This window comes from Atractosteus spatula, chromosome 14, assembly GCF_055471065.1.
Source record: "Atractosteus spatula isolate fAtrSpa1 chromosome 14, fAtrSpa1.hap1, whole genome shotgun sequence".
Lineage (NCBI taxonomy): Eukaryota > Metazoa > Chordata > Actinopteri > Semionotiformes > Lepisosteidae > Atractosteus > Atractosteus spatula.
Window position 1 is genome coordinate 1,283,136 of NC_142719.1, and position 14,797 is coordinate 1,297,932.

At 45.7% G+C, this 14,797-nt stretch overlaps 1 protein-coding gene across 1 annotated transcript in view; it reads right to left on the reverse strand.

The window, feature by feature from the left end:
- The window catches only part of LOC148820358 (adhesion G protein-coupled receptor B1-like), a 53,371-nt gene extending 38,847 nt beyond the window's left edge, over positions 1 to 14,524 (reverse strand). The window contains exon 1 of the mRNA XM_088932400.1: positions 13,786 to 14,524. The gene's annotated coding sequence lies outside the window, so the exon portion shown is untranslated. The remainder of the gene's footprint in view (positions 1 to 13,785) is intronic.
- Positions 14,525 to 14,797: the final 273 nt, after the last annotated feature.

A 14,797-nucleotide genomic window follows, 5' to 3' on the forward strand; every position in this document is an offset into this window, starting at 1 on the left:
ACAGTTGTTAGCTCTTAGGTGGTCGATCCCAGAATCTTGCCCAGTTGTTTATAAGAAGACCACATGGTTTGTGCTATAACAGCACACTGTAAACATCCTCTGTGTAGAGAGGTGCCTTCTGTTCTTGATCCTCAAAGTCCTGCTATCCATTCCCATTGGTGTGCCCAGGCGGTTTCACTGCTGATGCTGAAGCCCGTTCGACTGACACTGTCAAATGCCCTTCAGCAGCAACCCCACTGTACACGTTAGAGACTGAAGTTCTTTTAACTCATCTGTGTATAACTTTCCAACCCAGAATTAATCTCATGGCTCCTCCTTGAATTCCCTCAAGAGCAGCAATAATCTAATTCTAACTTTGTGGTTGAACACAATCTATGAACTGAAGCCTGAATCGTGCGCTGTAATCATCAGCATATCACATCCCTCGATTTAAACTCACTCAGCACTCGTGACTATTTCAGCGGTGGTCAGTCTTGACTCGGAGAAGTCACAGTGCCACAGGTTTTATGGGTCACCTCTAAATCAATTTCCAATCCCTTGGAACAATTTCGTTTCAACCACATAGGTACATGATTTGTTGAATTAAGTACTTTTGGAAATTATCCATCCGTCCATTTCCAATTCAGGGTCGGGGTGGAGCTGGAGCCTATCCCAGCAAGCAACAGGCACAGAGAGGGATACAAACTAGGCAGGATACCAGATCTTTTTCATATAGACCATTTTTCAGGTCTCTGCAAAGTGCAGATTTTAGGAAGGGCTACAAGCCCTGCTAGGGCTTGGCTCTCCAGGAGCAGAATTCATTGGTTTAACATTTTGAGGACAATGATGACTCAAGAGACTGCAAGAAATGTAGCACAGTGTGATATGAAAATTCCTCCAATATGAAGCTTTAAAAAATAAACTTGGCTACCTTGCCTAGTGTTTTTGCTACATTTAGCATAATCACCTTGCCTAGTGTTTTTGCTACATTTAACATAATCTTCCTGTACCTATTAATACATTATTAGTATACAATACCACCTTTCCTTTCTATCCCTGTTGTCAAACCAAATGGTAAAGCTGAAAAAAAAGTAAATGTACTCTTAACTTATTATGGGAAAGGGCTCACACGACAGGGTTGTGTTCATAGTACGTCATTTGATTGAAAGAGCTTCAAGAATTTGCACTCTTTCTCCCATAATTCATCAACATCCATCAGTCTGGGGTTCAGTGGAGAGCTGACCTGTCGGTGGAGTTAGAATGAGCAGGTGACATGATCGCGCGCCTCCTAATGCACAGACACAGAGGGACAGAGCAGCACAAAGTGGCTACAGGTTCGGTTTCTGAGGGCGAGGGAAGAGCTCCTTGGCTTGCCACGCGTTACTGGGGATTTACGTTTGATCAAGACCAAGATTCAATACCTGAGAACGTCTGGAAAGCATGGACAGCTCTCTTTATCCTATAGCAATAATCCACCTGTAGCCTTACAACTGTACACAACACAGTCACACTCTGTTGCTTATTTCCACCAAACAAAAGTGCTGATCAATCAGGAGCAGCTCTTTCAGCAGTTTCCACGCGCCAGCTGTCCTCAGGAAATGTCTTTGCTTCTAACCTCCTTCCTAGGGAACACCCTCTGAGCAATCGAGTCTATAGTTTAAGCTCTTGTAAAATGTACATGAAATCCCGAGCATTTGCTTCTCACACACAGTGTTTTAGCTCAGCCCTGGCTCCTCTGTAAATAATGGGATGCTGGAAGGTTCCTGCCTGTGAAGGGCATCCTCTCCCATAAGGCAGCACTGAACTGAAGCAAGGCGCTGTGATTTGCATTCATGTAAACTGTGACAAGGAGCCTGAATCCACACGGGATATCTGGAGCAGAGCCATCCGTTGCATTACAAACCGCCATTACACCGATGCATCTCACGAAGCGTTCCAGTAATCTGCAGAAACAGCCCACGTCCGTCTTGAAAACATCCAACGGCTGGCAAAAGGAAAATAAAACAGTTCTGGATTCCATCCACAAAGGACATTACTAGAACAATTTATCACACCCGGACTCTGATCTGCACTGTTCTTTCAGAGGGATGGAGGAAAACAAACCGAAAGTTTTCTCCGTGGGCTCTGTTACTACTTTTGCAGGCATCCAAGAGGAGGATGGAAAAACACTTCCACACATGTTCACAGTTTGCAAATTACACTGCAGAAACTTGCAAAGTCTGCTTTCAAAATGCTTTGCTTCAAAACAGATTAAGGCTTGAAAGTTGTGTTGTGTTGGGAAAAGGGTTTAAGATGCAGTTTATAATTAAAGGGTTTATAAATTACTGTAGTATTAGTCTTCTTCAAACTGTGTGTCCTTCTAGAAGGGTACAGGAGGAGCAGAACTTGCCCCGTGCTGCAGGTCCTCCACACACGCAGCCCATTACTTCGTCAGCTCATGTCTCTCACAGGCTGGACTGATGTGGCCCGGCCTGCAGCTCCACGGACAGACAGACACACCTTCCCCGTCTGGCCTGATACCGCCGACTGTCTGCAGCTCCAAATTAATCTCAAAACGAGGAGCCCTACAATCTCCTTACACATGCTTCTTTCTCAGGCTTGACCTGAATCTTCAGAAAGCCAGCCGCAAAGACCGATACAGGGTTTCTTCAATTTCTTTTCGTACCTGATATCATGTAACTGACTGAAAAAAATACCTGCTTAGCAGCGCTGATATTTCTTTTTGTTTTTGTTGTTCTGCTTCTGGGATGATGGCAACAATTTGCAATTGTTATTGATCATTAATTTCATTTTTCAGTGGTAAACTACATTTTGAAGCATACTAACCTTGGTCAGATTAAGGTATCTTATTGTGAAAAGCTCATAATTGACTTCATTAGGGTTAAACACCAGGTTTTGTTGTTGTATCCAACTTAATTCACAGTCTAGTTCAACTGACTGTACAATGATGAAATGTAGTTCAAAAGCACAGCATGAATGAACATCAAAACAAAAATCACAATTCAGAAGCTAAAACAAACTTCTCAGTGTCACAAGAACATCTCCTTCCCTTATTGGAAGCATAAAAGAACAGCCAGTATTAGCTGTAGTATTGGCTCTATTACGGGCCAAGAAAATCTATCCCCCAGCTTTGTGCATTCTGGATGAAATGCTGGAATTTTTTTATGTCCAAAAACAACCAGAATTTGTTGTGTTATGGTTCATGCAGCTGCCTCACAGCTCTTGGGTTCTGGGTATGATTCTGGGCTGGGGTGCCTTCTGTTGATATTCTCTCATTGGTTTTATCACAGTGCTCTACTTCTCTCTGGCCTTTCAAAGACATGGCCAGGTTGACTGGCATTCTGTCTAGGATCCGGGACAAGCTCTGGTCTGTGTTGACTCTTAGATGGCTAGATGATTCAGCCACAGTTAATCCGGCCAGGAGAGAGAATGGAATTCTATCATATTTACTGAATACTTAAACATCAGGCTTCATAGTGTCCTTGAGAAACAGATCATATCAAAGACCTTCTTTCCAAAGTCTGTAGATTTAGAAATACCATTGTTGGGCACTTCTATTGGAGAACAACAAAAAAGACAAAACAAAACCCCAATGAGTTTTGTAGCTCAAAGGAGAAGATTCCTCTATTGCAGAAACAAAAAGGTCAATAAAACTCAAGTTATCAGAAGGTAAAAGTATCATACAAACAAAATAGAAGACTTACCAAGCCACATCCAGCCTCTATTGGGATGTACAGCATGAACGAGAACTCACTGCTGTTTGAAAACACCAGAATCCGATGCTATCAGCTGCCTTGTGGTCTACCAGTGATACCAGTGCCCACTGTTTATAACCAGCCTGACCCACAGCTTCATCCCGGAGTGACACTATAGTTGGCATCCACAATTCAGGCTGATCAACCCTGGTTATCTGAACCAGAGTTAGCTGGCACAAGGAAAGCAGCGACTGGTCCCCAGTGCTCAGTGTAATTCTGACAGTTCGCACCCTGCAACCAGTCTGCTGCAGCTGCCAAGCTGACTGTGACCTGCAGCAGAACAGCAGACGAACAAGCACTACATAAACTCCCACCTCCAGATTTCACCTCCCTCTCCCCTCCCACACACTGACACTGTTGCACACCTCCGTCTCCACACAGCAGACACCCCTTTTCAGCAAATACCCTGGCGACCGCGACGCTTTCGACTTTAGGACTGATTAACTTGCAGTGTCTGTTCCCTCTGCACTGTTCTGTGACTGGCAGTCTCCGTGTCGAGTGGAAAGGTTCAAAATATTGCTTGAAAAAAAAAAGAGAAAGCTTTCATCAGACTTTTCACTGCAGGCTTTATTAGGGGTTGTGAATAGTGCGGCCTTCTGGAATTACAATGATCTGCCTGCTTACAGAGGCAGGCAACCATATCAAATCCCGTCCTCCCTCCAGCCAGACACCAGTTTGTCCTTCTCCCTCCAGCCAGACATACCATCATCCTCCCCAGATCTGACCACTCTCTCCAGGCCTCCTGCGGCAACATCATTGCAAAGGCCTCACCCCACACGACTCAGAGCGATTAAGCCAGTGAACTCTGAAGACCTGCAGTGGCGACACAGACTCCCAGCCCCCCACACTTCCAGCTGTCGCCCAGAGTAGTGGGACAGCGGTTTCGGGGCAATTGAGAGGATACCCTATTTCTTTTCAGAGATAAGAGCCCTGAATCGTGTCTCGTACTAGATGGATGACTGACGCTCAGGAGACCAGAGAACAAAATCATGCCTTGGGAAAGCAGGAAGGAGCAGAATCTCAGGGGGAGCAAGGCATAGAAATTCCTTTTCTTAATAATAATAATAATAATAATAATCTTTATTTTATACAGCGCCTTTAAAGGTGGCTTCTCAAAGTGCTTTACAGAATGACAACAACAATGAAAGAATATACAACACATGCACAATGAGAGGAGACAGTAGAGGGGGCAGTGAATACAGCAGGAGCAGAGGGGTGAAGAACAGAGCCAGTTCAGTACAGGCTCTTCTGAAGAAGAAGGTTTTGAGTCTGGATTTGAAGGTGACTCTCGGATAGAGTTCCAGAGCTTTGGGGCATAAGAGGGGAAGGCTTTGTCACCCCTAGTGTGTGGAGTGGCTTGGGGCTTGGGGTGCAGAGAGGAGACCAGAATTAGGAGAATTTCCTTCCATGTGTGCTCGGAGGAACCTTCCCGAAATTGGGGAGATTCCTGCTCACGTGAGCCGTGACGTTGCTTCAGCTCGTTTCCTTTTTTATCCCGGTGGTGTTAAGCCGGTGAATTAAATAAAGAAATCCCTTGATCCCCCTGCCAACCTGCCTTTTAACAGCTAATAAGATTTTAAAGTGCCGGTAATTACAGTTTTATCAGCGGCCTGATCCGTTATATTGCATTACATAAACGGATCACTGGGCCCTTTGTGTGGGCAGAGAGCCCCCCCCCGGGCCTGACAAGGGGTCGGGGGCCGTGTGCCGTGCTGTCAGACCGAAGCGGGGTAACGGAGTGGTCTCCTCGTGCTCTCGTTAGGCACTGCGCTTCAGAACAGAGAGAGAAACCAGCCGTGCGTTCAAGCGCTTCCACAGATTGTCGTACAACATCATTACTGGGGCCCTTTAAAATATAATACTGGTTATAAATATTTATGGCATGTGGCAATTTATTGGCCATGCTGGGATACCAGATAGATTAATACAATGTGTGATGTAACATATTATTACCTTTTTCATCTTTCTGTTATTTATTCTCTCGTTTTGCTCATCCATCCTGGGGGATAGGACATTTGACACCCTGCGTCCAGCCTTAACACAGAACAAACGTTCAATCCCAAAGAAACCAGGAATACAGTCAGACGCAGCCTGGTGTCTTGATTAAAGATAATGTGCCTGACTGCCAAAGAAGCAGTGGCAGAATTGTCTGGGCTCTATTGTGTGTTGAATGATAATTCTCCTAACACTATACCTCTAGCGATAGAGAGATTGCATTCATTCCTGCTATTTTATTTAGCAAAACAGGGAGAGAAGGATCCAGCTTTTCTTCAGCCCCCATGATATTTAAGACAAATTTGCTGTTCTGTGATCACGAAGCTCTGCGCTGGGAGCAGCCTGACCCCTCTCAAATCAGGGCACCTAACCTGCAGCAGATCCCTTGCTTGGACAAGAACCGGCAGCCCATCAATTACGATCCGCTTTACGGCGCATTATAAATTGTTCTTCAATATAATTTGTTTCCTGCCGGGTATTGATTAATTGTTTTGTTCCTGCACACTGTTGACTAAGCTTCCCTTAAAACCAACACAAGCCTCGGAAGGCTGGCCAGGACCAGAGCCTTAATTAACAAACTATCATTACGTGTAAAGAGCTTATGAGAAAATAAAAGAATAAAAGAACGTCTCGTCTTAGAGAAGAATTCTGCGCATCTCTATAGCAAACTGATTATAGAACAACAGATTCAATCACAGGATCATCTCTGCTGGTCCCTTCGGCAGCTGCCTGCTAATCGGAGCTCCACTCCTCCCTGCGCCGTCTGCTTATACAATATGTGGTCTGGTAATTAATGTCTCCTTGTGTTTGAATAGGGCTTTTTCTGCTCTGGAAATACTTCTTTTCTGCACCACCATTTCAGGTATAATATAATAACACCGAACTTAAATTCCAATGTTTTTTTTTTTATAAACGTTTTTGAAAAACAAACAGGTTAACCATACAGAAAGGGAAACCGGGTCTTATTGAATCAATGCTAAAAATTGTTACTGTCTTACTTTTAAACATGAACACAACAGTTGAGGACTGTTGAGGAGTCAAGCCTCTTTGCTGTGCACAGCCTACGCTGAAAAGACCCCCACCTCCTATCTGTGCAATCTTCTTCTGAGCAGCAACAAAGTTCAGGATGCTAATCTAAGAGTTAAAGCAGTTCTGAGTTAAAAAAAAAACACTGGAACGCCAAATTATTTTAGATACCTACAGTTCTATTCAGAATGCCAGCACTGACTCCCAGACCCGGGACGAGGAGGGCAAGGAGCACCTGTAGACACGCCCACCTGTCATCTCTGATATGCTGCCCAATGGGGCGTTCAATGCCAACTCATCATCATTGCCAGCCTGCAGATTCCCATCATGAAACAGGAGTGCCCCCAAATACCCTCTGCAGGCTCTTCTTTCCATCATTCTTCTGCCATCTAACTGGATTGGGAAACAATGGACACAGACTGACGTGTTCAATACTGAATCTGTAACACAGGGGCCACCACCACCTCTCATTAACCGGGGGCGCCTCTTTAGCACATTGATGGCTCTTTTTGGACTTCTGCTTCCGCCTCTGGCGGTGGCACTCAGTTCCCAGGATTATTCTGCTAAGAGGAGCGAAGAACTGGCTCCCTTCTACATTCCGCAGGGGGTTAACTTCAGATGGGAGTTCTGATCCCAGAAAATGCCCCAGCTTGGGCCATGTAGCAGTGCCAGTGTGAACACTTTCAAGCACGCCATCAGTATTACCCAGAGCATACGAAGAGCAAGAGCATTTATTTACTACGGAGCAAGCCGAGAGTCTTTAAACGCCATGCTCATGCAATCGGCTTGCACTTCTCGTAGCCTCACCACACACCCCTCCCCCCGGGCTGGTGGACAGCACACAGCAGCCTGCTTGCCAGCCCGGGGACACTGGCACAACGGTCCCGGCAGCGGCACAGACACAAGAGCCCACACAGGACTGGAAAGGTTTGTAAAGGGGAACATCTCCCTGCAACAAAGCTGCCCTGGAGATGAAACAGAAATAAAGAAATTAGGTGCCTTTGTTAATTTACCCTGCTGCTGCTGTCCGATACAACAATTGGGTGGATAAATGCTTGCAGTCGATGGGCCTTGCTGAGGGATGTCAAGGCCGAATCCCTGGTCTTCCAGCTGCAAGCCGAGATCTCAGTACAGCTACCACACTTCAGGGTTTTTCCAGGACTGGGGCTAAAACTGCTGAGCTAACGCCACAGAGTTGTGTGCACAGCTAGCACATCACATCACGTTTAACACAGCCAAGCAGTGGGTTTGTTTTACTGCCAAACATGACACAGCAGAACGGTCACCACTGAAAGACGCCATAAAGCACAGTACATTATTGGGATGTGCTTATTTCTCTCTCCTGTCGGAGCTCTTCCGAGCAAGCCCTGGAGTTCTGCTTTGGCCTTATTCTTAGTATTCACAGGGTGCTCTCTAGCTCTGAGGCCATTTTATTTTGTTGTCACTGCTGCTCTAAGAAAATATTTACTGATTTCCCAGCGAAGGAAAGTGTGAAATTATCACAACCCCTGCACAGACTGAGAAAGTCTGGAAAAGGACAGATCTTGGTGCATCAGACAAAGAAAAAAACAGGAGACAGTTCACCGCTGTTTCTCTCACTGCATTCAGGAGAGAAAAGGGAAGCTCAAAGCAATTCTGTCCTTGATGTTCTTGGAAAAATAAATTGTGTATAAGCAGTTTAAAAAAGTAGCAAAGGATTGCAAAGTAAGAAGAGCACATCGATTCCATTCCTGTATGATTAATTAAGGGCACTGCAATTTAAGCTGCCGTTCAATTCGAACTGTTATACTTTAGGTATCACAGCAGGAGGGGACAACACGACACGCAGGACCCAGTCTTCCAGCGAGCCACATGGCGACTGTACACACACTACGAACTTACCAACCCCGGCCGCTTCTCAAGTCAAAGCGCTGTCAGTTTGGCTAATTGAGCATTCCAGCACAGGCCGATCACACAACCACCTGCATGCAATCACAGGGTGTTTGTTTAGCTGGATAGGCGGTTGGTTACTGTAAATCCCTGCACCACTCTGCATACTGACAAAACCCAGCGAGCAGGGAAGAGAAAACCCTGGACATACAGTATTTCTTTGCAGTATTTTTTAAATTTCTACCAATATTTTTTACCAAAGAAAACAGGCCTACCACTATGCAGGTCTCAATGCCATTTATTTTAAAAAGAATGATCCAAGATCAATTTTAATGATAATCTATAATTCTTCTTTACAAGTACGCTATGTTTTCCGTGTTCGTTTCTTGTAAGGTTTGGGCTGAAACAGGATGAAGCCTGAGGGCAGAGGCGAAATCTACGTGGACGTGCGTTAACAACCGAGAACAGACTTCTTCACCCAAGGGCTATGGGAGTCAGGCTAACCGGCCGAGCTGCTGAAGCTGCTACCCTGGTTTTTTTCAAGAAGGATGAGGCCCTGAGATCTATTATCTACTTACAGTAATACCAAACGAGCTTGATGCACCAAATACCCCCCTTTCATTTCTGACGTATCCTCTGATATCCTTATGTTATGGTGCATTTAAAGCCATCTTGCAAAGCCAGTCCGTGTGGTGAGTGAATATCAATAGCACTGTGAACCTGTCTCGGAGAGCTGTCCACAAGGAGCTGACACGGAAGCCTGGCGTTCGTGCTCATCTCCCAGCTCCCTGAATTCCTCGGGGTCACTCACGGCATCTGGACAGTTGTAACGTATTTAGAAAGAAAAGCAAAGCTCTCTGAGCATGCTTTGATCACCTTTAATCTTTTTTTTAAAAAAAACAAAACAAAAAGACTGGGTGACAGGGGGTGCATACACAGCATCAGGAAGCACGACCAGCGGGCTGTGTGAGCACCGACGGGGCGCCTCAGGTCCGCCCAGAGCTCCAGAGGAATGGGCTGCCATGAACAGGGCAGTGGAGTGTGACCGCAGAATGACCCCCCCAGCTACCCCACCGCTCCTGTGGGAGTTCTCCTGCTCCTCAGCAAAGACCAGCACTGACTCTCAAGCAGGGCCTTTGGACTTGCCTTAGGATTTGCAAGTATACATATACATGTAACTGCGCACAGACTGATCCCTGGCCACACTGAACCCAGGTGGTTCAGCTCTATCACAGACACAGATAAGATGCAGAGCCTGGGGCTCGTGCTCTCCACTTACAGAAGGTAGTTCTGAATGTACTGCTGTTCCATCTGCTTGGGTGACAGTGAAATCGCAACAAAACTTAAAACTGTTTTTCAACAACAACCTTAGGCTTAAGGAATCAACAGAACTTCATGTGATTATCAGAAAAGTAGATCAGATAGACGTCAGAAAGCATATGGTGAAGGATTAATTTGATCTAAAGGTTCTTCCCCTAGGAAATCTGAATATACTGTACATACAGTACATCTTAAAAAACAATGATCCAAAGTGAAAAAAAGCACTCGTTAGCAGTTAAAACCACTGAAGGCCACAGCTTTTCATTTACTGGTATACAAGTCAATTTCTTTAATATGTTACAATTAAAATGAATTAAGAGTATACTGTACTTCTTATGCAGTTTTGTTCTGTAACTTTCTATTAATGGAATCAATTTAAATCAAATTGTGGATTCTTCGGAAACACCAAACAATTAGCTTTTATATTCCCTTAGTGGCTATCCTGCACTTTGCTGAGTCTAATGCTTTAATTAATTAGCAATGCCCTCCTATTTTAGTAATATTTATTTTACATAGGCTGCTCACAAGAGACTTGATCCTGCCCCTCCACTTAATCTTAAAGATACTTTGAACAATTGAGATTTGAAATTTTCATTTAACAGATGTTCATGAGTCTATGTCAGATAAACACAAACCTTTACTTGTTCCTATGTCAGATAAACTACTGTTTTCTGAACATTTACAGTAAATCAAAGGTCTTCATCCACATTTTAACACAATGCTCAAGTCCAAACTGTATTTTAAAACATTGAGTACAACATTCTTTACAGATTATGAATGGCACTGTATGACATTTCAATGTTTTGCAAAAATAAATGAAGTAGGCTGTACTGTATACTGTATAAATATATATCTAGGCTTCATATACATTATATTTATCCATTCTCTAACTGCTTTCTCCAATTCAGGGTCTCGGAGAAGCCAGAGCTAATCCCAGCAAGCAACTGGAGCAAGGCGAGACACACCCTGGACAGAACGCCAGCCCATCGCAGGGCACAAACACACACAGATCCCAGAACACACAACCCACACACCAAGGCCAGTTTTCCTAAAAGCCAGTTGAATGGGATTGAATTAACCTTTATTGTCCCTAAGGGAATTTGTCTTGTACATTGAGAGCCCATAAACATATAGCATATACAACAACAATACAATAACAGTACAACGCCATTATATATAGCAACATTCAACAACATCACTCAGGCAGAATTATTCCAGTACCATAAGATTAAAAAACAGACAATTAGCTTGTAAAGAATAGAAAAACAATAATACAGTAAAGAAATCCCTATCTGCAAACATTTTTTCACTGTTTAACCTTTGAATGCTTTTACAGTAGGTATAAAGGAGGTAAATGCTGTTTAGTCTTAGTCCTTAATCTTTATACAGGGGATCTGGCACCTCTTCCTAGAGGATAGGAGAGTATATTCTAAAGAGAGTGGATGACAGGGGTCATCTAAGATTTTATCTGCAAGATTAATAATATGTCACTCTGTTGGACAGGTTATTGAGTCCAAGGGATGCACCAGTCCTGATCTCTTAGTTCAACTTATTTTTGTTCTGCAAGGACAAGACACCTCCCAAGCTCTGAATACAAAGGTGAGTTGTCTGAATAAATGTATGCCTGTAGACAGTGGGATAAAACTGGAGTACCCAAAGGAAACTCGTGCAAACACAGGGAGAACATACAAACTCCACCCAGACAGCACCCCAGCTCCACAATTGAATGCAGGTTCCCAGGGCTGTGAGGCAGCAATCTAATACCCTCTATGTTTTACTCTGTGTTCAACTACAACCAGCATTTTGTGAGATTAAAAAAAAATCCATTGATCCATCATCAGAAAACAGCTTATTCCTCCAGAAGACACGACGCCAGAGCCCAGTCCGGCCAACATGCCAGGCCATCGCAGAGAACAGAGAACACACCCACACAGGCATCACCAATTAGACACCCTTACACTCTGCAGGTGACAAGGGAGCGCAGGCAAGGCGTTTAACTCAACCCAGCAGATGAACAGTGAGGCACCGACCTGAAGACACAAGAGGAAAAAACCTGGGAGAGCCTGGACCAGTAAATAAAAAGGAGCCTCTCTCTACGGTCTCAATTCCCTTGTGGGGGTGCACGCTTAGAGTGTTTTCTTGGGTCACAAAAGGCAATCCTTTCTAACAGCAGGATCTCCATTTCCAGGAGGGCTTCTGCCATGGTTCACACTTCTGAACTGGACCGGCAGCCCTTCCTGCTGGGAACACCGGGAGCACAGCTTTAACTGGGAAGACACTTTCACGACAAGCTGCCCAGTGACCGACCTGAAGGTGCTGCTGTTGTCACTACGATACTCCTGCTGTACCTATATTTAGCCCGTCCAATTCGGAATAAGGTGGGCTCCATGGGAATGTGAACGGATGTGGTTCAAGTCTGAAACTGCAGCAAACAAGAACATCTGTAAACTCTGCATCATGAAACGGGAAAAAAATTCACACGCCCTGCTGAGAAAACATGCACTCCACTGTTGACTCAATTCCAGACTTAAATCGCGATAATGAGTAACCTAGCGACAAGAAAGTCTCAAAATGACGTGCAGCCCGAAAGCTTCTCACACTTTTTATCATTAATAATACCACCGTGGTATAAAAGGGTGTTGATACCTTATAAGAAATTAATACAATTAAATGCGAGTTCAGCGTTTCTTCTCAATTGAAAGCCTTTCTTGGGCAGTTGGAGAGGACACCTTCTCAGGATAGCAGCACATACTGTACAACCACATCGCCGGCTCACTGACAGAGAGGAGCGGCACGCTTAACATCCTGAAATTATTTGGAACTATTGTCTGGAATGACTATAGTGGGCGCCAGAGCACACACCTTTCCTAACTATCCGTTCCTGCCCTCCGCGGAACCTTAAAATATAGGCTACCCTTCTCACGCTTGAACCGTGACACGGCCTTATTGCGGATGGGGCATCGATCACTATCTTAAATCTGTGATTATGAACAACCGCCTATTATACTGAATCAACCCCCCCTTCACTTTCTGCAGTGGCAGACGAGCGCGGAGCGCGGAGCGCTGCGCATCTTCCCTGACCGAGCAGCTCGATCTCAAGCAAGACTGATGAACTGCGGGACAAGACGCGCAGCGCGGTTTGCGTCGTTTCTGAACTGAATCTCCGGCGGTCCGGCCTCGCACCCGGCATCATCGATCACACCCTCTGCGAGGTCACGGCGCTTTTCTTTCTGTGTGTTGTTCGACCGGGCTGTAGCAGCAGACGAGGGGGATGGCACTTGTTTTCTCGCTGACATGAGGGGGCTCTGCGGACTTCAGACTCCAGACTTTTAACACCAAGTCTCGTACAGCCCAGTACATCTTCCAAATCACACCTCTCTGGCTCCGCAAGAGCCGCGATGTCAAAGCACCAGGGCAGCACACACGAAATCAGCGCGGTGGTGATGACGGTTCAGCTGTTTCGGCGGAGAAGCGACCTGACATGAACAAGTTAATCCCCGGCGACTCGGTGGGCAGGGGATGACCGCCCGGGCAGCCCAGGGGCGACCCTTCCTTCCCCGGGAGCCGCCGCTGACCAGGGAGACACAGGCGAGGCAAGTCTGGGACACGGGGGAGTAACTGATCGGGTGATTAGTTCATTCCGTCCCCCCCAGCCTGCAAAGCCTCTCCGCTTCATTCGCAGCCCTGTGACCGAGCGCTCTGATCAATGTGCCTGAAGTGCACACAGCGCGGCATTAATAAACTGACATCGCAGCCCGTCTTGCTGACGGAGTGCATCTGTTTAATTTGCACATTAACAGCTGCACTAACGAGGGGAAGACAGGAGCGGGTGCCCCCTTACCTGATCGCTGTCAGCAGTAGTTATTGGGTATTTTTCGGTCTGATGGGTAGACCCAAATGAACTTTCCCATGCCTGACCCGTCTCCGCCGTGGAGTGCGAAAACGATGTGGAGACCCGCGCAGGCACAAACCTCCAGCTGAGTGCAGCGCCGTGTCTTCTCCAGCAACACGCACGAAACACGAGTGGACAAAACACAACAGAAAATAAAACAACCGGGGGAAACGGAATCGGGGAATTAAAATAGCTAAGAAAGCAATCGGGGGTAAAAAAAAAAATATAAATGTGTTGTTGTTGTTGTTGTTGTTTTTAGAAAAAGACGGTTTTGTTCAAAAACTGGAGAAGTAGTGAGATTTGATTAATCCAAAAAGCGTCTCCATCGCCTATCGCACTGTATTCCACATCTGCTGAGGAATTGTCTCCGTTTCAGCCGCCGTGACGGGAAACCGGTCCGGCGTTATTCCGCGACTCCAAGAGTCTGCATCTCGGGTCTTCCAGGCTTGAAGACAGCCGCACTTACAATAACTGCAGCAGGAGCCGTGACTCTCTCTTTCCTACACTGGCGTTCAAGACATCCACAGGCAAGCGCACACAGGCAGGCAGCTGCTGGTAGCGCACGCCTCGGCCAGCGGAGGAGAGGGAAAGGAGCGTGCCCCCCCCCCCCCCCCCCCGTTTGGCCATCGCGAACGCGCACCGTCTACCTGACGTCAGCGCGCCCAGGTTGCACGGACACTCGCAGGCACTTTGAGCTCTCGGGAGTGCGCTTTTACCTGGGCATCGTCCTCAAGCAGTGGAATTAGAACCGCTACATTATTGTCACCCGCAGAGCTAGACAGTGGAAACTGATATGGTCTGATCTTAAGACATCTCCATTTCTTAAGCATTAGGAGTAAATTTGTACAGCCCATAAAACACTAACACCTAGTAATACACACTAGATGAGCGCAAAAGCAAAGAAGTCGCCAAAATATATCACATTTATGTACAGTATATACAGTTACAGTTATGTTTTATG